Genomic DNA, 24,489 nt, shown 5'->3' with positions numbered 1-24,489 from the left:
GAAGCACACCAATGTATTAATCAGGGTCACATTTTTATATAACCCAGGTAATGATATTCAAAGCCTCCCTTTCCTTATCTGAATTTTGAACTGAGTGAAAGTTTACATTTTGTGTAATTCCTGTCGTTATGTAAAAAGTTAAATATGACTTCATTTGCAAAAATGCTTAGAAATGTATCTAAAAATTAACTGAGAGCCACTGGTTTTCTGTGGCAGTGGCTTCAATTACCTGATAATGAAGTGTTACTTGTCAGTGAAAAAGCAACTGCTTTGTGGACTTTTTATAAAATCAAACCCAAATTTTAGATTGGGGTAACAGCAGTCACTAAACAAAAGTGATAGAGCAGTCACCAAAAAAAGCCAGTTACCAAGCAGAAATGATAGGGTCTCTTAATGAATATATTCATCCTTCAATATAATTTCAGCCTAATTAAAAAATACAGCAATCTAAATTGCATAGTTAATTATAGGACTTGCTTCTACAAACTTCGTACTAACTGTTAACTTTTTTCCTCAGGAAAAAAAATTGCACTGAAAAGATAGTTTTTAATGTTATTTTGCATTTGCAAAACTGGCCAAAAGCCAAATTTGAATGGGTGTGCTTTATATGTAAAACTTATCATGCAGTTCTAATTAAAATCTACTGAAGCTTTCAGCTTCATTTAAAAGAGTTCATCTTCTGAATACTTTTCATTTTCTTCTGGTTGCATTATATCTCAGGAGAGACTATCACATTTTCTTAAATTAAATAAGATGGACTAATTTTTAAAACATTGGGAAGCAAACCCCAAAATTTTGTTTCTTATGGACAAAAATCTATGCCTATCTTACAGAATTTTTAGTGACAGTAGTTCCACCTTCAGTAAATATTCAACATCAACATGTGGAGAAATAAAAAATATTTTTTAAAAAAAGTATTTAGTTATTTATCCTCATTAACAGAATATACGTTTTTACTGGGATTCATGCTGAATCTAACTGATTTGACCACATGTACAAAGCACCTAAGTCTGTTTCTGTCTTTTAGTGTATTTATTTAAAATGCTATTTAAGTGCCACTGCTGAAGTGGTTAATTCTGGGCAGTTTTTCTAAGAAATACTTTTTCTAAGAAATCTCCTCATTCTAGTAGGTAAACATTAACTGGCAAGATACCAGATATTTGCAGGTATAGACCATATTTATAGTCTTCTGTCTATATTATATGTATTGTGTATGTACATCTATTGTATATAAATTATATTAAGATCAAAAATAATGAGACAGTAATATACTGCAATGAAGAACAGAATGAAAAAATTAATAATACTACAAAGATTAAATAAAATATTGAAGATAGGTATAGATATAGAGTATGTAGAATTATAGAGCTAGAGACACTAAAGAAACAGTAATTTTCTTTGTGCCCTATGGAAAGAGTGTCAGACAGCATAGACTGAACTACCATCAACAGTGCTGAAAAAGCCTTTCTCCACCCCTCTTTTGCCTCTGAGCCACTGTCTGGCCCATGCTGGCTCACTCTTAGTGGCACCCAGCTCAGAGCCACAGCCATGCGAGGCAGGAGAACCCTTCAAAGAGTTCATAGCCAAGGTTAGTCACCACTGGCAATCTAGTGCATAGTTTGGCGCCTTAAGTTTTAGCTTTCATATTTTTCTGATTCTGTGCTACCTTGGTGTGTAGCTCTGAGCTTCATATTAAGTGTTAGCAAGTTCTTCTCACTGGGTAGGTTGACAAAACAAATCCTTTTCCAGCTTGAGAACAAAGACAAATGTTATTAGCTTCAGGCCCCAAAAGCATAAGCAACAGGGAACTGAAAAGAGCAAACAAGGAATATGGAATTTCATAACCTGAAGCTATAATTGGACAATTAACCCCAATGTGCAAATGGACCAAAACTTATAAAAGTGTGAAACCTCATGTTCGGTCATCCATCTTGTGACCATTTTGCATCCATCTTGGGTGTAGCCCTAGCCAGGCTCTTGTACTGCCCAAGGTGAAACCTTTAAGGCCTTTTAATATATACCTACTTTATTCTCTTAGCTCTGTCCAGTCTCTGCTCTAGGTCAGCCTCTCAAGGCATCAGTTCATGGGTATTTCAGGATTTACCAGGTAAAAAATCCCCCAATACAGCTTTCTTTCACCTGTACTTGAGTAGGACATCCTGATGCATCCTGACCTCAAGAGATCGCAATGGACTGGTGACACATAATAAAGCTGGAATCTCTCAGGCTGTACTGATGCAAACACCTCTGAGTGGTGCCTGCACCTACAAAGCCTGAAGCACCACTGCAGGCTGCAGTGCAGCACAGCACCAGTAATGTCACCAGGGGTAGAAAGAACAGGATACAAAATAGTCACTATATTCAATTTCTAGAGAATTGCAGAAAAAATATGAGTTAATTCTTGAATTTGTTTCACTGTCTGGGAAAGTAAAGAGTTCTAAGAATTGAGCTCAGGTAGCCATGGCATTAGTAGTTTCAAAAGAAGTTCTGCCAGCCCGAGTCTCAGTGTGACTTCTCCTTGAAGCTGATCTTGTTTAAATATGTATTAATGATGCAATTAGGTTTTAAGAATGGTAAGTAGGAACAGTCTGGGAAGTTTGCTGATGATATAAGACTGGGGGTGCACTAATAAAATTCAGGACACCATGCAGAAAGAACTAAGTGATCTTGCAGAATCGAGAAATAGGAAAGGGAATAAACATGAGAACTGATAATAAGAATTTCTGCTATAGGTTAAGAATTGGAAATGACTGAAAAGTCATGACTGTTGATGTATTAATATAGTATAACACTAAAATATGCAAATGTGATCTTTGCATGAGTCAGGAAGGTCTTTCCAGGAGGTATGAAGTAAATGCTTGACCCTTTCTACTCCCACCACTTTACTCTGGCCTTCCATATTTAAAACAGATGGATTCAAACTGAAACAAGTCCAAGAGGGCTATATGAAAAGACTGTAATTCAAAGAGAGAAGATTCATTACTTTTTTTTTTTTTTTTTTTACTATAGCAAAATTCTGGCTGCAAGGGAGTACAAAAATATTGATAAGTAAATCCTAATGTCAAATACTAAAGTGGTAAAGAAATTCTTTAAAAGATAATATTTTCTCAGAAATATATACTCATTGATTATACATATATTTCCAGCCTACATGTAGGCTGGAAGTCAGAAGAATGTACCCTGAGGAAGAGACATTTGAAACAGTTTTCACTAACTAGCAGCGGAAACAGAAACCTAATCACTATTGTCGTACCAAGAGATTGGATTCAATGACCTGGGAAGAGGCTTCTTACCCCACTATATTTGTACAATATTTAAACTACATCCTTAAACTTTAGGGTTAAATTTGCAATGATCAGCTTTATTCCTGTAGTATAAATGCACTCTGCAACCACAATAAAGGTCAACTTTCCCAGAGTAAGGATTCCCTTGGCATCAGCAGTATATGAATAATGAATTTCTCCAGTATCTACAAACAGGATCAATTCTCCTAAATTCTTATCCACTGGGTAATTTGGATAAGATTGTCCCATATGATTAAAAAAAAAAAAAAAGAAATAATAATCTCAGAGGATTTAGTATCTACACTATAGGGTCATTGGACTTCGAGAAAGTCGTAGTCCTGCACTGTGAATACTAAAATCAGACCACAGCTCTGGGGGATGGTGTTTCATCTTAGCAGAAACAGCAGAAATGTAATTTCTCTTTCAGTTGCAACAGGAGCAGCTTTTATTTGCTCAATATCTTTGGATAAAACTGTCTCTGCTTACAATTAAACATGTTTCCTTCTTCCCTCTAGCTAATGATTTTTCATCTTTGTCTTTGAAAATGAAACTCAAATGTTTATTTCAACTGGGCTGCTACTGATATGACTCTATTTTAGAGAAAATCCTTCTTCATTTACATCTGGAGTCCCAAGGGAATTTTGCCTTTTAATACCAAGAGGGAGGATTATATTTCCAAGTTATTCATCCATTTTACTCCAGCTGAAGTCAAATGAGGGTGTAGGAGTTTGGAGGCTTTGGCAAAGTAAGCCCTTACACAGCAGCCATGTAAATGATGATGAGTCAGAAGGGAACCCATGCCACACTCCCACAACTGCATCAGTTTCCTGCTTCTATCATCAGGATGTAGAACACATTTACTTTTTGTCATTGAATTCAAATGTGACTGAATATAGAGCAGAACTGTTGAATAAGAAGGTGCAATTTTCCATAATGGCTTTTCAAAACTGAATAAAGGTCAAAATCTGTTTGACTTACATTGCATGAAATTAATTCAAAGGAGATAATTTAGGACAGAATTCAGCCCCAAGCTCCTGTAAGACTACAATTACAGATGGCCTTTTCAGAAACAAAAGAACACGCTACAATGTCTCTCACATATGCCTTATAAAACTTTTCCAAACCAAATCCAAATGAAATTAGTGTTAGATAGTTATTGCAGAGGATCATAAAAATAATTCCATCACAATGGGACTAAAATAAATGAATTAACCTGAGACAAGATTTAAAGCTTGGGTACCTTTCATGGGGTACTCCCGGTTAGAGAGATCTTCATGAATACAGCTAATGAAGCATCTCATAAAAGTCATCTTGAGAGATATAATGGTCAACAAATATCTAACATAAACTTAAGGATTTCCTCATTAGAACTCATTTGTTTCAGCCTGAATGGGCCATTCCAGAACCTGCTAATTACTTAAATATAAAGGGCTGGTATGCTCCTAATTTCCTGAGAATTCTTTCCGTTCCCAGCACACTAACACTTATATTTTGATGGCTAAAGTCCAGACTGTGATGATGTACAACAGAAGGAACGATCAAATTCCCCTAAAACCATTAAAGTCACATTTTCGTTGTAAGTTTGTGGCACAATACTCCTATGACCAATAATTCTACCTGCTAGGAACACATAACAGTAGTACTGTGAGATTGGTAAAAAATTAATTTATACTGGGCTACTTCAATTAGTCAGCACAAATCTAGAACTAACAGATGTTCCATACTGTAATGCAGTATCATGGAACAAGAGTATGACACAGCTACATAGATTTTCTCTTCACTACCTTTCCTATTTAGTGTCATACTATACGCAGGATATAAGATCAAATGCAATTATGGGTCTTTAGAGTTAGCAGCTGGACATGGCAGAAAATATTAGTAAGATCTCTTGCCCTTAGAAGACCACCATGTGGAAGAAAATCAATTATTATAAAGTTTTGGATGGTTTCCCAGATATACTGCAAAAATTGATAAACACTTAAAAATTTTTCAACCAAAAGAGGACAGGTGTCAGAGGAAAGAGGAGACTTATTGAAGCACTTATACCTACTTTACAGCAGTGCATCATCACAACGGTGGCTGACCCAAAACCATGGCACTACTCAGTGTCTATCACTATATATAAGTTCATCAATTCTAAGGCCAGAAGCAGTCTCTGCAAACAGAAAGTCTTACTTCCTATTGAAAACAGGACAGAGGATGCCCAGGATGCAGTATGACCTGTTCAGTAAACCCAGCTATAGGCAAATTTTTCAACTTTTTCCTGTTTGGAAAACATCCACAGTTTTCTTTTGATGTGACTTTGTGAATTTTGCCCTCAGACCACGTCAATAATTTTTACTTTCAAACTTCTTTTTCCCATATAAATGCTTTAGCTTGCAAACCTTTGATCATTTGAATCTTAATAATTAGTTACTTGATAAACGTAACTAGATTAAAAGAGATTAAGCTGCTAGAGTTATGTACTGTAGGGTTTACTTCCCAGTAGGATAATCCCAAGGATTATAATGTAACCTCTCTAAACTATTTGTTTCTCTGTAGCAGCAGATGTGAACATATTACTGCTCTGAAGTAGTAATATTCAAAGGTGACATAACTTCCTTCCTTCTGTACAAATACTGAGAGCAATAGCATCACAGTTCATGCATATCTGAATTTTGGCTCCTTGGAATTGAAAACTTCTGCTTTATTGGAAATGATATTCTTTCATGCTAGGCCTATGACTTTAGGCTGAGCTGTATGTAAATTCAACTGTTTGCTTGCATCCAACTTGTCAGACAGTCTTAATCAACTTGCATCAAAGACTTTCCTTTTTATTATTCTTTACACTCTCACAATTTTTTCCTCTTCAACTATCAGTATCACTGTATCTTTTATTCCAAGCATTGAAAAAGAATATTAAATATAATAGAGTCACATACTGATACCCATGGCACTCGTAGGCAAACTTCTGAAGAATGATTCTTCATTAACAGCAATATTTTAAGACCTTTCACTTGCCTAGGTTTTAATCACTTCAGTATGTGCCATGTTGATTTTACTTCTTAATCAACGTCATGTGCTACCAAATGAAATGCCTTATAGAAGACTAAGAGTGTTCCATCAGTTTTATTACCTTTATAAACAAAACAGGATTGCAGCATCATCTGTTTCATTATTCTGCCTGAGATAATTATCAGGCTGACAAATATATAATTATACTTTTTTTCTTGTTCTACCAAAATGCTTTGAGTGTTGAAATTTCACACTGAAAATCAAGCCTAACCATTCAAGGATATCATCAGACAACTCTGTTAAAAGCCTTGGATGAAGATTGCCTGGATTTGCTCATTTAAAATGTTTGGTTTTATTAGTCCTCGTTTAGCATATACCTTTGTTTTCTGAAGTGAAATATATTTACCCTTCTGCCATACTTGATTCAACAGCTCCAATATTGATATGGGACTGCACAGTATTGCAACCTCTTATGACAAGACAGAGGGTATGTCTCAGATGTGGTCTTGAAGGGCAAATACCCCTTCTCATAAGACATCACTGTCCTCTAACGTGCCACATCATTTAGCTTTTTCATAAAGCAGGTGCTGTAGTATTTTATTTTGTAGGTATTCTCCATCTGCTACGTTAATATTGAAATGCTCCTATTAAGATCTGGCTTTAGACTGGTGCTAGACCAGAATACCAGTGTCATTATCTACATCAAAGCATCCTTCATGTTTTACTGACATTTCTTAGTACCTTTTTGTTCTTCCATTTCTCCCATTATTACTCTGTATCTCATCATTTTCTTCGTAATTTATGGTTGGAGCTGACCAAATCTATTTTTTTAAAATACAGATTTGAAAGACAGTGATAAGAGAGATATGCTTCCATAGGTATGTTTAGTATAGAGTAATCTAAAATTCAACAGAAAATATCATATTGGCTGAGACAGAAACTGTTTTTTCTCACTAAAATAACAATGTAATCTCTGTCTATGCCTGTGTTAGATATGGGAAGTGACTTAATTAAATGTCAACAATATGTAAAACTTTTTTTTTTTTTTTTTAATGTCAGACAATATACCAGTATAACACTTAAAATGTTTTTCACTTTTAAATGTTAATATTTGCTATGAAAATTTCAATTTTGCCTTCTAAAAATTATATTCATATGGGAATTAAAAAAAAAAAGTTAAAAAGTCAATATATGGTCAAAACCTTTCAATTATGTTTAAAAAGAAACTGTATAAACTGAAATTGATATTCAGAATGTTGTGTCTTTTTATTTCACCCAAAATACTCGTATATACACTCACACAAGCAGGATCAAGCACATAATCGTAGAAAAATTAGTCTTGAATCCTGACCTTGCAACTGACTTGAAGATGTGGATTCTTGTCGCTCATTTCTCAATGAGCTGGACTCTGTAGAAAAAGAAAAAACTGCCAACAGAGAACTTGCTACAGAATTAAAACAGTCATTTGTAATCTTATAACTCTATTTTCTATTAATTTTTTGATAAAAAATTCATCCTCATTACTGTAGCAATTTTCTTCAAACTATCTACCTTTATAAAATACAATTCTTTGTACAATTCTCTATCAGTTCTGTTTGCCAAAGGCCCTGAGGCATCTCAGGGAAGTTTCTTCAAACAGAGCTTTAAAACTTCATGATTACTTAAATATTGTAAAATAATCTAATTGTCCGATATTAATATTTATTTTGTGCAGTTTAGTCTTTTTGTTTCCTGTTCTCTGAATACCTAGCATGAACCACACATGAAACTGGATGTTTTTTACATTGTAACCTGTCAGCCAGATCTGCACCCATTTTATGTAAGTACAAATTTTGCTCCGTATCCCAGTGTCGTGGTTTAACATAGCTTGCTTTTTAATTAAGTGAAAATCCATCTGTTATGGAACTGATTCTCCATGATGACTTCTGGACCCAACAGAACCAATGAGCTGGCTAATTTTGAATAGTGACACCCTATTAAACCACTTAAGAAAGCTGAATACGCCTCTGTGAAATCACATTTAAAAACAAACAAACCCTGGGAAAAACTCTCTTGTTTCTGGCTTTTGAACAGGTAACTGGACAGTGGCCAAGCCCAGCCCTGCTCTGCTGCACAGCCCGGCTGGCTCAAGCCACGGCACGGCTCAGCTGAGATTCTGCCACCACCAAATTCCAACCATGGCCGGCGGGCCAGGCCAGCTCCAATCAGCTTCAGGGGGAGAGCTGCCAAGCCATCCTGCTGCACCGCGGAAAAATCATGCCGCTAAGAACAGAGGTGGCCCTGCAGCCCCATGCAGAAAGCAGCCCCACAGCTGGAACTGAACATGGCAGGAGGCAGAAAACAGCCATGCAGCCAGAGTGGCTGCTGCCCAGCAGAGATCACACGGCCATCCACAGGCCTGGGTGAGATATTAACTCTTTTAGTGCACAGATGAAACTTGCAGACATCAATCTCTCTTGAGTAAGAGAAGAAGGAAAGGGTGAAAACACGTAAAGAAAACAGCATGGACACACTTAGGTCAGTGAAGAAGAAATCAAATCCGAAATGGGAGGAGAATGAGGAGATGCCTTAGTCTTGGGCTGAAATTCTCTTGTAAGGCTATGGTGAAGATACAATTGATACACCAGAATCTTTTCTCCTGTAACTCATGGAATGCACTGGGGGATTGTAGTGTTCTAACCACAGCTGTGAGCAGAGTCACCAATGTGGAAGCAAGCAGATGTTGAAGTAGCTGTGATCCAATGAGAAGCCTGAACAGAGAGAGATGAGAAACCTTCCTCATGGAACCTTCCTCAGGAATGGAAGAAGAAAACCTCTGTTCCCAGAGATAAAAAGAAGAGAAGTTTTGTTTCTATACTAGAACAACTCATCCTTATAATTGCACCCCAATAAGTTGAAATGACCCATGGTGGGAGTTGTGGGAAGACTACAAAACCATGGGAGGGACTTCACAATTGCAGATTTCTGGGTGGCTGCTATTCATGAAAATTAAAACCAAGAGAGAATTGTTTCTTGTGGAAAAGTCTCCATGGCATGGCAGGAAAGACTCCTCTCCCTAAGTGAACTGAATAAAAATTATTTTAGAAGTGGTAAACTGAAAATACCAAATTTTGTCTCTGTGTCGTCAGTGGGAATGGAAAGAAGAACTGGGTAGCAGAGAAGTGTTCTGAAGGTTTATTCTCATTCTTATTATTCTTCTTTTAGTTCTGTTAATAAAGTTTTTCTTTACACTCTTTAAAGTTTTGAGTCTGCTTTTGCCCTTCTTCTAATCCTTATATCACAGCAGAAAATGAGTAAATAATCCTAGTGAGTGCACTGCCATTGGGCCAGCGCTCAACCCACTTCATTAATTGATGCATTGGCTGGGAAGTCAAATTAGAGAACCAAAACTACTGCACTTCACTGGTGTTTCTGCCCAGTTGAATGAAAACCACTACACCCAATATGCTAAGGTTGCAGGGCTTGGTGATGGTGGTGGGGAGCAGGGAAAAGGCAGAATGGTGGCCTGTTGTTGCACTACTTTTCTTATACACTCAGGAGAGGCAACTTTATTTTTGCTGTTGCTCAAGCATGCTGCACCTTTGCAGCTCTGAATTGCATTCCAATGTATTTGATTTATTGTGTCTGGTTCCGTCCCGCACCGGTCGGGAGATGACCTCCACTAGCTCGGGTCAACACAGCCATAAACGGTCCCAGTTCGTTTTGGCTTCCCAGCTTAGCAGCTGGACCCAATTGTGTCGTGACAGCTGACAGCAGCAGAAGAGAAAAGGCTGGCTCTCAGCTTAGCAGGTTAAAAGATGTTTATTAGCTCAAGAGCTGAGGAGCAGAGAGGCTCAGAGCTCCGAGCTGAGTGGCTGAGAGAGTTTTTTCCTCCCCCCTACCCCCTATAAGCAGGGGAGGGGTTCCAGGGAGGATACTACAAGACAACAAATCAGGGGATTCAGGGGGTAACAAGGTGTGTCCACCCCCAAGCCTGGGACCACTAAAATCCACAGCTAAGGGAATTCCCCCCAGGGGGCCTATCACCTGAAGCCCTCTCCCTGAGATTTCGCAACCTGGGAGGGCTCCTCAAAGTGATAGATAAGCTGCCCCAGAGAGGGGGGTGGGGCAGAGGGGATGTTACAAGTCAGGTGAGGAGTGGGAGGACTGACACAAAACACCTTATTATACAGACAACACAAAAGGGATACAGAATTGGGGATACAGTGAAATGAACCAGAACATAAACTTCTTATAAAAACCTAATAAAACAGTTCTGCACCACGACAATTTATAATAGGAAACAATGTTTATTTTTTGAGTCACTTAGGACCAGATGTAGCAGGGAACAGCTGAGTGGTAAAAAAAGAATAGCACAGGGTTCCCTTCAAGTGGCTAAGGAGGCTATATATGAAATCACCGCCATAGGTCTGTGGTTTGCTCTAGAGAACCTAACATTGTAGTAAAAGTCAGTGTAACCCTGATATGCATAGGTAAGGCAGCCCTGCCAACAATAATCCTAAAATCCCAAATCTGATATCCTTCATTTATGGTGTGTTTATTGGTAAAAAACAGTGGAAATCTTCAACTCAACTACAGCTCAAAATATATTTCTCACGAGGACCACATCACGCGTGGCCTGCTGGAAAGCAGCTCTGCAGAGAAGGACCTGGGGGTCCTGGCGGATGAGCTGTCCATGAACCAGTACTGTGTCCTTATGGACAAGAAGGCACCCGGTTTCCTGGGGTTCAGTAGGATGAGCATTGCTAGCAGGTTGAGGGAGGTGATCCTGCCCCTCTACTCAGCTCTGGTGAGGCCACACCTGGAGTGCAGCGTCCAGTTCTGGCCTCTCCAGTACAGGAGAGACCTGCAGCTCCTGGAGTGCGTCCAGTGGAGGGCAACAAAGATGATTAAAGCCCTGAAGCATCTCTTTTACAAGGAGAGGCTGAGGGGGCTGGGCCTCTTCAGCCTCACGAAAAGATGACTGGCTGAGAGGGGACCGCATCAAAGCCTGCAAACATCTGAAGGGATGGTGCCAAGGGGGTGAAACCAGGCTCTCCCTGGTGGTGTCAAGCAAAATGACAAGAGTCAGTGGGCAGAAACTGATGCACAGGAAGTTCCACCTAAATAGGAGGAGAAGCTTCTTTACTGTGCAGGTGACTGAGCACTGGATCAAACTGCCTGGAGAAGTTGTGGAGTCTTCTACACAGGCGTGAGCCTGTGGCTCATCCCACCACCCCTGATATAGTACTATACCTCCATGTAAGCTCACACAGCAGCAGACACAACCGAAATTCTGCAGAACTCCCCCATGCATCCCAAGCAGTTGCTGTAGGACTAGATTGTTGCTTTTTGCACAGCACTGAGTAAATAGAGTCATCCCTGCACCTTCCCCCACACTACACGGTAACAAACTGTGAGAAGCTGCCCTGAGCAGCGCTGTTCCCACTCTTCTGAGCTACATCCATGACACTGTGCTCACCCACCAACCCCAGGAGAGTGGGAAGTGATTCACCTCAGTTTCACAGAACTGTAGAAAACTGTCCTCTGCTTTGCTGTCAGTGTTCGAAGCCCCTCATATGTCCAGAAAGGAAATGATGAGGAGGGATCAGTGTAACCAGGTTCTATGCAAGCCCTGCCTCTACCTGTTCATTCTTGCTCAAGGACAATTTCATGTCTGTCCTCAGGGCTGCAATGTACTGCAGCTGAAGTAACATTATATATACCTGTATATACCAATGTATTCCTAGCTTTTTGCTTTAATTTAATTCATTGGCTGACTATACCTTTCTTACAGAACATGAGAAAATAATCTGTGCAAATATGTAAGTAACATTTACTGAGGAATCCGTAATGGTAAATGCAACTCAAGCAGTACAGACATTATCAAAATCAATTATCACAATCAGTATGATAAATGTAACAGCTCAATATAACAACAGAGAAATGAACAGTAGCTTCTGCAAAGCTTTAATAGAAAATAAAGGTTTCCCAAATTTTAATCAAATCTCCATTAGATATTTATATTTTAGAATATCATTTAAAAATAAAGGCATATTTCAAATTCCCAGCTTGCAATCACCCTCCTATCATAAAAGTAGACAGAATTATATTTTAAATTTGGTATACCAATGTGTTGCAAAATTATATTTTTAATCCTTTATTAAAACATATGTTCAAATAAATAAAAATATGTTTCTATATATATATTACGCCTGTATACATGCACATTTACTGATTTATGTTATGTCATCGATAAAATTTCTTTAGCCTAAAGAAGCAAATAGATGAAAATCTCAGAAGTACGGAAAGCACAAAATGACTTCTTTATCGGAAATTAGAAACTGAGTTGATATAGGCAGCTATCCTTGAAACTATTACTCTTGGCAAGTTATTTTATCTATTTGTTTTCTTTCTGATTGGAGATAAAACACTAAATCATCATCTATAGCTAAGCTGCAATCTGCTACTGAAAAGCCTTTACATGTCTTTATTTGTTGTAAGACATTCCGAGCTCTTTAAAACTTGCATCTTTCAAACAAATAATATTTTTACTGGTGGTTCAGTGTATTGGTTTTTTGTGGTTGTTTGTTGTTTTTTTGGTGTTGTTGTTTTTTTTTTTTTTTTTTTTTTTTTCCCCAAGGTATTTTTGCTATGTAATTCTGAAGAGAAATACAGTATTAATGTTTAAGTGAAAAAAAACTTTCTCCTCCCCTATCATTATTTTTGCCATTTTGAGGGGAAAAAAAAAAAAAAAAAAAAAAAAAAAAAAAAAAAAAAAAAAAAAAAAAAAAAGCCAACAAAAAAAAACCATTTTTTTTTTTTTTTTTTTTTTTTTTTTTAAATAAGTATGTTAAAATTCAAATTATTCACTGGAAATAAACTCAGTGAATAACAGTCTACCTTTCTTCCCTGAAGTAATTGGTTTTGACTGGGTAAAGTCATTTGTACTTGAAAATTTCATAGCAGGCAGAGTCTTTCAAAAACATTACTTACAGTTGTATATGAAATGAAAATTTGCAGCAACAGAAATACATTCAAAGTGATTTTTCTGAGAGTCTATTTAAGGAACTAAAATCTGGGTTTAGCATGAGTTATTTGTACATGAATTATTCTGTGACTCCTGCTGTCCTTCCTTTCAGTATACATTCCATGCCCTTTTTCATTATGAACACTTTATGTTCATGTAGTAGTCAATATAACTTGGAAACCTTGACATATAACCATACTTATATGTCACACACACACCTAATTACCAAAACCATTGATGACTAATGCCATGCATCTCCCTCATTAACTGTTATCCTAGGATGTCTGACAGAAAAGTTGAATGGGAGAGCAGAAGCAATCACAAATTTCTCTTAATTCTTCTCCAGATATCCAGAAGTCACCTTCTGGCTAATCACATCATTTTGAAATAGAAATCTGAGATTTTGTTACTGAAAGTGTTTTGAAAGAAACTTGCTTCAAAATGAGAGAAAGAATTAGCCCTCTACCCACCTCAGGATGGAAAACCAAAAATCAAAGAGAATAATGGAAGGAAGTAACAGTTTTCCCTTATGCATTCTTTCCTTTTTCCATGCAACCTTCATAACCAGACCAAACATTTCACCCAGCTACCTTATTCATCATCTGACTCTATCACTCCATAATTTCACCCTTTCTTTTCACACTTTTATCTCACATTTAATCTGCCTTATCTATTAGAAATCTTACCATGCTAGCAATACTTTTTCAGAATGGAAAAAACCTCTTTGTGTTTATCCCATCAGAAATCACATTTAACCTGCTAAAAATCTGAGTCTCCTCTGGCTTAGAGAGAGAGAGAATTAGAACCACGTATCCTTCTTTTTATGGCTCTATTTTTCTACACATCCTTATAACAATGTTTTCCTCCTACTGAACACTTTAAAGTAACCTTCTACATTTGTTTGGGAGCACGGGCATGTGTAATTGTACAAAGGATGTTTTATTACCACCATGGTGTATTTTTCATTAACCTTTCACCTTTGAGAAAAGGCCTTTTTTCCACCTTAAAAACAGTTTAAGAGATACAGGTCATACACTCATAGGTGCAACAAATTATTACTAATTGTAGTTTTATTTTGAGAATATTGTATGAAGACAAAGAAATTAAAATCCACGCATGACACAGGCTCAGGTAGATGGTTTGTTGAACAAAAGTGAGCTGGCACACCCATCCCCTCTGCTGTATGTGTTTGTCATGCTATTTAAATTGGATAACCATGCTGTACAAAAGCTGCCAAATCAGCAGCAAATTTCCCCACCTAGCAAAACATGGAGGGAGAAAGTTTCTGCACGTAATGTGGTTCTGGTCAGTAGGAGACAGCTAAGTCCAGTGCTGTCAAAACTAAGGAAGATTTTATGCACATTCTCTATAGGCAGCCATTTGTGTGGGGTGTTTGGGGATTACAATATTCAGGTCTGGTATTCTGAGTTATAATTAGCTTGAGTTTGAACATCTAATACTTCTGTGTCTCTACTTCATCTCAACCAAGCTGTCAGGCTGTTCTAGCCTCCTCAGTGTGTTGATGTTGCCAGCAGTTTTTCTTACTTCTTCATAATTCTATTAACTGTCTGTAAAAATTGTGAGATTTGGAATATTATTTTATTTTTAAAAATCATCCTTTTTTCTCTGAGAGTAGGAGTTTACACCACAAAACAGCATTGAAGATGAAAGAGGAAGCAGAGTGTCTGGTTAGAAACAAGTAGTTTGCAGAGTTGCAATACTGTGCCTTGCCAAACTCCATTCCTAACACCAGAGGGAGCTGAGCAAAGGCATAAATTCTGAAAACCCCCTCCTTGAGAGAAGGCTGAATGGACCCCTGAGGCTAATTCTGCCATCCATACAGATACAAAACAAAACAAAACAAACAAAACAAACAAACAAACATTGGCATAAGGAGACAATCCACTTCCTCCTGTTTGAGGATAAATTAAAAAATAGCTTCACAATGTTTGCCCAAAAGTTTTCTTCCTTTCTGTTTTTTTACTGAGAACTTTATAAAAGTCTTTATTTTTTTGACATAGCGTCCATTTTTAAAAACTAAAGCTTTTATACATCTGCTTCTTGGGTGGTATTAGTAGTCTGCAATTTATATTAGTTTCTTACATAGTTATATTTTGCAAACTCAAACTACTGCATTGTCTTTAGTTTTGCTTTAATTCTTAAAGAAAAACAAAGGATCTGCTGATGTATCAAGCTTACATATACACAGTCTGTAATTATTTCAGTGCTTGTCATCAGCATAAATGATGTCATGGAGTATCTCTACCAGCAGATGGAAAACCTCAGTCCTTTCCAGGCACCTAACTGCAAAAAAGGTAGATACTCCCACTGTATTCAGAACAAGTTTAACAAGTAGTTTGAGCCAGTAGTTGGGTACTACCCTATATGAACTTTAACATCCAATAGTTCTGTTTGGCTTTTTAAATTATTTATTTATTCAAAACTCTCTTTTTTATTTTTCCATGTTTTCTATTCACTTAAGCACTCTGTCATTGCTCATTGTGGTAACCTGCTAGATGGAGAACTTCCCATTTTTGACTTCATTTGTGATTACTGTGCTGCAATAACTTTACTTAAACATTTACCTTTTATTTTCTACTCTGACATTTATATACATCACACCTCATTTGCTGCCCAGGAGTCCAATTAATTTTAAAAACTGCATTTTCCACTGCATTCATCTCTTGCTGATCATTTCTGTGCAATAAGTTCAGGTCTGTTTGAAACACTACCTACTTGATTTTAAGCAAGCTAAGCCTGCAGTAATAATTACTGATGTCTCTGTTGTGCTTCTGAATGTGAAAATGGTCATCATTCATTTGCATGTGCAATTTTCCATTCTGCATATGCCATCTGCAGGTGAAGGTTTCAGAGGCCACCGTGGTCATTTCACATGCAAATTAGATGTTGACGACACTTGCATGTTTTTCATGCAATTACTCACTTAAGACACCCAAAAATCAAGAGCTAAAATTGTTTTTTATAATAAAAGCAATTATCAAATTCATCAGCCTGACAAATTTCTAATAAATATGTAACAGTGTGAAATCTTGTGTCATATTTTCATTGTGTTTAACAGTTATGCCAAAGCTGCTGCTGGACAAGTGAATAATGCAAAACTTTGGAGCAAATCTGTGGATGGATTAGGGCATTTGAAGAAATAGTAGCTGATGAATGGACAGCTTTGATGCAAAGTTTGGCTTTGGGAAAGAAGTTGAGGTTCCATCATGAAAAATACAAAATGAGAAAGAACACATGTTCAGGTTTGGTTTTTTTTTGGGGGGGGGGGGGGGGGGGGGGGGGTGTGGGGGGGAAGGGGCGGGGCAGAAATGTAACTTGTTTCCAGTTCTAGAAGAACAAATCTTATGTTGTTAAATCCATTGCAGAAGATGTTGATCAGCTAGTCTTTAACATGTGGCTGTCAGGCCACTGAAATTTCACTGTTTAAGCTGCCCATATGTCAAGTTTAAGTTTCACACATATACCAATAACATTGATACTAAAATCCACCAGTGGGTGAGGTGAAATAAGGGGTTTTATCCTCACTCAGAAGAATTACTTAAATTTCTATTCAGAAAAGAATGTCTTCATCAGGACCTGCAAAAGCAGCAAGTGTGAAAAGAAAGGATAAATAGAAATGCCCTTGCACTTTGCTGAAGGAATGGGAATTTCTCTTAGATGAACCCAGTGAAGAACTAAACCTCTTTCATTAAAATCCAAGGCTAATTTGGAATTTGTTTGATTTCATTCATTTGAAACACCCTCATCAAACTTATTCCATTTGGGAGTGTGAGAATTCCTGTCTTACAGATAAGTCTTTTGTAAAGCATTTCATATTGAGCATTTTTATTTCAGTCAAATTATAATGCACATTTCAGCATCCTCTTTTCCATAATAATAGTCACTGACTTTCTGGAACTTCATGACTCTTCTTTTGTTGAGGGATAATATGGTGCATGTTTTTGCTAACGTCAAATTTATCCTTGTCAGAGTGTTTTAATTTTTTCTGTTTCAAAAGAAATTAATTTTTTTCTGTGGTCACGGATAGCCTCCAAGCTACCCAGTAAGGTTCACTAGCACAGACGTAACCTAAGCAGATGCGTCTCTAGAAAATTGAATTATGTTCCTAAGTTATTGAGTAGTAGTTCTTTAATAGCAGTCTAAGGTCAAGAGAGAGACAAGGTTCATAAGGAGAAGCAGTACTTTCGATCAAAACACTTAATGCATTTTTGTAAAAAATATATATATTTGGGGTTCAGAAGGCCCTAAAATAAGCATCTTTGAATGACTGGTTTTTAAAAAAGAAAAAAATAAAAACTATAAAAGTAATAACAATTATTAAGATTTTTTTTTAAGAAAGCTATAATAGTTTCTCTATTTATATTCTGTCCTTGTATATTCTCCTCTGTTACACAGTACTCATTTTTTGTGATATATTGGAACTTGTGTTTAGTTTGCCAAGAAATATGACTGCAAAATAGAGGCATGGAACTAGATCAGTCAAGGTCACCAGGTCCAATCATCATTTTGTCAGGTAAATCCTTTCTTAAATGTATTCTGCTCAAAACAGATTATGCTCCTTGTTTCCCCTTTTCCAATCACAAAAGTGTGGTTTAAAAACACCCTGCCCTAAACCTTAGAAACTTCCTCCTAAATTCTACCTCAAACTGATTGATTGGTCATTTGTCTTGCAGCAGCACAGCTGGAAAAGCTTTTAGCTTTCCCAGGTTTGTGGCTGACCTTCTTACGTACTTTTCCAGAGCAATCATATCTGGTAGGATTTTGCTCACCTAAATAATCCATATTTTCATGTTTGTCTTTTTGGAAAAAATAAATTAATTTCCCTGATTGTCTCACAGCCTGTGTTTGCTGTACTTTAACATAACCTTTTTTAAACATGGTGATTCAGAACTGGGTATGCTACTGCTGCCTCTATTGGCATATTACCTATCTGCCCTGAATTGCTATCTTTCAACTTTGGCTGTCTTTTATTTTCCTGACCATATCGCATCAATGACTCACAGTCATCTTGTGATTACTAACGCACTCAATGTATTATACATTTGTCATGTGTTGTTTGTTCATCCTGTTCATTCTCTGAGTCTTTTCCCAGAAAGAGAAGAATGTCCAGATATGTGTCATTCTTTAGTAGCACTTTTTTTTTTTTTTTTTTTTCCCCCACCCTTAGTTCTGTGGTATGTGTTGCTGCATATTTTTTATTTGCTGTCTTAATTTTTCCATTTGAATGAAAAGGTGAGGACATTGGTGGTGGTTGATAGTCCCTGAGCAGCTAAATCCAATGTCTAAGACCAACCACATGGATTTTTGTCCTTCACAAAGGTTGTCCCTAGAGCAAAGGGTCAAAGAAGTATACTTATTGAACATTATCTTATCCTAATATTCTGTGATGGCTGTTAAGGTAATTGGGCAACAAAAGAACTTGTCACCAAAATCTTGAAAATTAGACAGAGATCTAGTGTGGGAGAATGGATTGTAAGAGAATAGAGATGGCACTGCAGGCAGTCTTGCCCCTGATGAGTTGCAGCTGTACTAATTACAAAGAGTGGAAACAGCTTTGCCCTTAATAGGTCACAGCTATGTCCAATAAGGATGTGTGTTATAAAAGAGTGGGTTGGTCCTTTCCAAATTAGCAGGGTTTGGTGTTGGGTGGGGTTTCCTGTGGGAAGTTTGCAGGGAAAAGGTATGAAAGTTTTACTGTAGGATAATAAAGGGCTGATGCTTGCCACCATCTTTGGCATCAGTAATTTGGGCCTACTGTCCATCAGGGGAAAGGTGTGAGAGTTTTTAGGTAATAAGGGGCTGGCACTTGCCTCAGTTGTCTGCTGTCAATTGATGCCCTGTGTGAGGAGAGAGGACAGACAATCTAGCATGAAATAAATACTGTTACAGCCCCCGTGACAGCTATAAGCTGCTCACAAAAGCCTTTAACAATACAGAAAATAATTTTCAGTATTTCATACCACCCATGAAGACTTCATACCTTGTACCCCAATGCAGCTATACTGCCTTGGTACTGTCAAGAGGAGAGGAGTGCATAAAAAACTACAATCAAATAATTCTGAAACATTCTGAGAGCATCTTCAGTCTCTTCAGTGAGAGCTGATATAGTTGGTTGTACTCAGGGAGGTAGATCAATGATTTTTAGCATGAGTGAGGAATGCAGAAAGACAACCCTGTTATCCACATAGAAGAATGGCAGACAGAGGAGCCAAATTCTCTGAGCTTCTGGAAATTTAACTAAGGAAAAAAAAAATATATTAGTTTCCTATTTTTTATAATCTAAACATCTCTCTTCAAGGGACAAAAAAGCAAGTAAAATGTTCAGATTATTAACAATTCTGGGAACATGAACTTTGATATTGGTAATGAGGATATCTATGCATAGATTTCTTAATATATTTTTATCCAATGATTTTAAATTTGCTTATTGGAATAAAGAAGGGATTCACTCAGAACCTCAAAACAAGTTAAAATATACAAAAGAGTAAAAAAAAAAAAAAACCAATTATATGCAAACCTGAGATGAGATTATCTTAAAAATAATGGGGGGGGGGGTGGGGGGGTGGAGAGAGCACTTTAAAATGCCTTGATGGGTTTATTTAAAATATTGGGTGAATTATGCAGCCTGTTTTCTTGTTTTGTTAATGAAGCATCAGGACCTAAAATATATTTAGAGTTTCATGAATATGCAATGAATTACTAAATATTTGCAAAGAGGCTTGGCAGTGTGAACTTTCTTGAAAACTTACCAGCCTGAACACTTAAAAATACTTTGAATCAGCAAGAAGTCAAACATAGGAGAAGATCAGCTGCTCTCTTTCCTCGAAGAAATTTCTAGTGGCTTTTGGTTTCTGGTCAGAGAATGCAGAAGAGCAGCCACTATGGATGAAATCTTGACCTCATTCAGATAATGTCTTGATCAAATAACAGATGGAGCTGTTCAAAGGTTCCCCATGTAGGCTGATAGAACCAAATTGGAGTAATTATTATAAGACACAGTTGGTTGTTTTGCAGCTGTCACCCAAAACAGAGCCTTTAGTACACTTGGAGAGTTTGAAAACATTTTTCAGCTCTGTTAACCACCAATTTATTTATAAAAGACTAGTCATAAGTAGAACAAGACTAACTGCAAAACACTGTAAAATGGAAGCAATTTTGCCAGACTGAAAATAGGAAGAAAAACAAATCAGCTTGGAGCTCTCCCTTTACTTGGAATTACGATCATAGAATCAAAGAATGGCTTGAGTTGGATGGGACCTTAAAGATCACCTGGTTCCAACTCCACTGCTATGGGCAAGGAACCTTCTACAAGAACAGGCAGCTCAGAGCCCTATACAGCCTGGTTATAGCAGTGTCCTCTCACACCTCCAGGCGCGCAGGCTAGCTCAGTTCTGCACTGCTACTACGAGGATCGGTCAGGGTTACGGGCAGGGCGAGTAACCTCCTCCCGGTGGGCTCTTGGTTCCCCACACCAGCGAGTGGACCCGATGGAGTTGCTACTGCGGTGACGGAAAAAGGGTCGTCTCTCTTTAGGCAGGGTAGAAGGTAGTTTATTAAGGGGGGTCCGGCAAGGAGCTCCACCTCAGACCACTGCTGCCCAGAGAGAGCAGAGATCAAAGCTTGACAGCCACTTATAAATGGGGGAGGGCTGACAATAGGTCAGCCAACCAGGGAACACAGGGGTGGTAACAGAGGTGTCAACCTTTGAACCATTAACAAATCACAGAAGGGTAGGAGGGGATTCCCCGGGCACCAGCCTATCACTCGACACCTCTCCTGGATCTTTCCAGAATCCAGGGAAGGGTCTCGAAGTGACAGACAGGGCGACCACAAGGAGAGAGGGGGGATTGACAGCGACAGGTGCAGGGAAGGAATGACTGATAGAAAACGTCCGGTTAAACAACCAACTTATAAGGGGGGAAAACTATTATAAAACACAGGGGGGTACAGTGGACTAAACCATTACAAAAATAACTCAAAAATCTTACAAAAATAACTTAATAACTTAATAAAACAACTCTCACACCACTACACCTGGTCTTGAACATTTCCAGGAATGGAATATCCACAGCTTCGCTGGGCAAACACTTCCCACGCCTCACCACAGTAAAAGTAAAGAAACTGTTCTTACTATCTAATCTAAATCTACCCTATTTCTATTTAAAGTAATTACAACCTTGGCCTGTCACTAATTTCACCTGCAAAATGTCCCTCTACAGCTTCTCTGTGGGACCAAGTTTCAAATTCCATCAGTCGGTCTTCACAGGAAAGGTACTCCAGCCCTTGAAACTTCAGGTTCTCGAAACAAAGTCAACCAAAGATGCTTTTTGCCCCATCACTGGTGGAGCTCACGGCAGCACTGACGCCTGTGTTCCCCTTGGCATGCCTTTTATACCTGCAGTCTGCTTAGAGCTCTGGGCTTTGCAGTTTTCTGGACTGAAACCCGACACATAACACTGACCGTAACCACAGGCAGAGCAAGAAACCATTCTAGGGCTGATGTTGGTGTCAAGCAGAAATGTGTGGAGGGAGCCATGTTGTGGCTGACCTGTGTGCTCCTTGGCATGCCTTTCACAGCTGCAGAGACCCTGGAGCTCTGGGCTTCATGGTTTTCTGAACCCTAACCCTAAGTGTAAACCTAACCTTAGAAGGAACAGGAAAAATAGCCTTGGGATCTGAGGCTGGTGCCAAGAAGAAATGTGTTTTCTCACTTGCTTTCAAAAATGGTCAGAAATTTATCTGGCCTCACTGTCTCCCCTTAGTATAACTGTAATCAATGACTTTCAACAGTATGTATTTTTAAATCGTTGGAACTATATTTCAATTGTGCTGCTGTAGCAGAGTTTTAAATAGGTCTCTGAGTCATATCAGGGCTCTGTGTGGTTGCTCTCCTGGAAAGAAGCAGGAAAGCTGCATTGGGTACACTTCTGCTCCTGAAGTGTGCAAGCTGCCTTTTTATTCCATGCTCTTGACAGTAGCTGTTCATGCTGAAGTCATAGGCTGCAAATTGCAAGAGCTAAAAGGCAGGTATTCCTCCTACTTCATTGTGCTGTTGGAAGGGTGGCATCAGTCTTTTAGGAGAGCTGGAGCAGGGAACAAAAATCCTGTCATCAGTCCCAGCATAATTCCTCTGGGCAGTGCAGCAGGGCTGGAGATGTGATGCCACAGAGAACAGTGGGATTGCTTAAATGACTTGGTTACAATCAGAAAGCTGCCAAAATAAGCTGCTCAAATGGCTTCAGACTGCACTATAGATCCAAGACCAGTGTCCATTATTAGAGAAGAGGTAGCATATATGCCTTGTTTGTCTTGTGATGTCAAGTGCTTCATGATCTCAGGGTTTTTCCTCTTGTGGCCAAGGGAAAAAGAAAAAAAAAATTGCATGGCTTACTGCAAATTTCTAATTTAATTTTTCTTTTCAAATTTTAAGATTCTTTGGGTTAGCAAATGTGAAGATATTAGGAGTAAACAAAAAATTTGGAAGCAGCATGTCTAGGCCCAAATCTGTTAAAACATACTCTTGTCATTTCCACCATTCAAAATTAAAAAGGACATACAACTTAAGACAAGAAACCCAGCTGAAGTCACAGGTACCCACTCTATCACAAAACCTATGTTTTCAAGCACATATTAAAAGTACAGAGATGAATCCCTAGCAAGTTTAAGGGATTAATGCAAAACCTGCTGAGTGTCACTGTTCACACCTGAACTTGATCTTTGGTAGCCCACTGAGGTTTGTACTGTTAAATTAGAGCAGTTTTTGTAGAAAATAGCAAACATATGGTGAAAAAAATCAACATACAGTGACTGGTAATTAATTAAAACTTTATTTATTCTCAAGTGTGCTGTGCTGACTCTAGAGGTGTCAGTCAGGATTTTAGGGTACCTACTAAGCAGTTGCACAATCTATAATCAAAGGATATTCTTTTATGCATAGAGAAAATACACAGAACAATCTGACTGAAAAAGTTTAAAAATTATGAGGATGGTATTATAAGTTATGGTTGCAGTCTTTTGCAGGTTGTATTACACCTTATCAGACAAGCATAATTTCTAATAGCAAAAAATGTATTGCATGCAAATCCCCTTAGAAGATGATAGATGATAGATAGCTGGTTTCTCTTGCATTCAAAGAGGATTTCAGGTTGTTCTTATTTGAGTTACTACGAGTTAGGTTTCTTGACACACAGGAAATCCTGACAGAAGCCAATATTAGAGGCATTCACGTGAAACTTTTAGTGCTTTCTTCTTCTGAACAGCCAGGGCAAATGGTTCTTTTTGCATTTTCAGAGACATTTTAATTGTATTTAGAGCCAGCTCAGGTCTCCTGAATTCAGAAGATCCAGTGGAGGAGAAAATACCATACACTTTTAGACTGAATGAATTATCAGCATAGACCCTGATCCGTTAAAAGTTCAGTGACACTGATTCTTGTTTTAAATCACAGTGAGCTGTGATTGTTCAGTGTAATTGGCCCCAGGTGTCTGAGGCACAAGACTGCCCTTTAGTATGAAGCATTTCCATCTCGTTAGCACCAGAGCAATGCTAGAAAGCTGTGTAATTCTGTAACAGCTTGATTCTATGTACAATGGGACAAAGAGAATGCTAAATCTTAGAAACTTATAGACATTCAGGAATTGTGGTAGTGGCTTTTAAAAGGAATACATTTCAGATTGATAATATTTGCAGGAAGTACCTATTTTCAATCTTCTTTTCCTTAGGACAGTTTATCAGCATAAATTGCTGTGTCACAAGATTCATCCAGTTTACATGCTCATCATCTAGAGGAATCCAGGAAAGATTGTGCCTGCTGCCCCCAGAACCATGAACGAGAAGGAAATATTAGACCTCCGCTTTTAACAGCGTGAAACAAAATGTTTTTTCAAGTTCTGAAATGCCTAATGTAACTTTAAAATATTCTCCCGTATGAATCCATAAGCACTGTAAATATTTCAACTAGCATTCCAAGTACAACAAACCAGCATAATTTACTCAGGTTAAGTAAGGTTTATTTGCAACTCTGAGGGCCAGTTGCTGACAGACAGAACATCAAAGGATTTACTTGAAAAACAGCATTTGAATATATGCAGATTTCCCCTAATAATAGGAATAAATACAGTCGCTTTACCACAGGAGCACTCCCTTCTTGTTTTCAGCTATGTCATAAATCTTTCTATGGTA

Source organism: Hirundo rustica, chromosome 3 (assembly GCF_015227805.2).
Source record: "Hirundo rustica isolate bHirRus1 chromosome 3, bHirRus1.pri.v3, whole genome shotgun sequence".
NCBI classification, from domain to species: Eukaryota; Metazoa; Chordata; class Aves; order Passeriformes; family Hirundinidae; genus Hirundo; species Hirundo rustica.
This window is presented reverse-complemented; position numbering follows the sequence as displayed.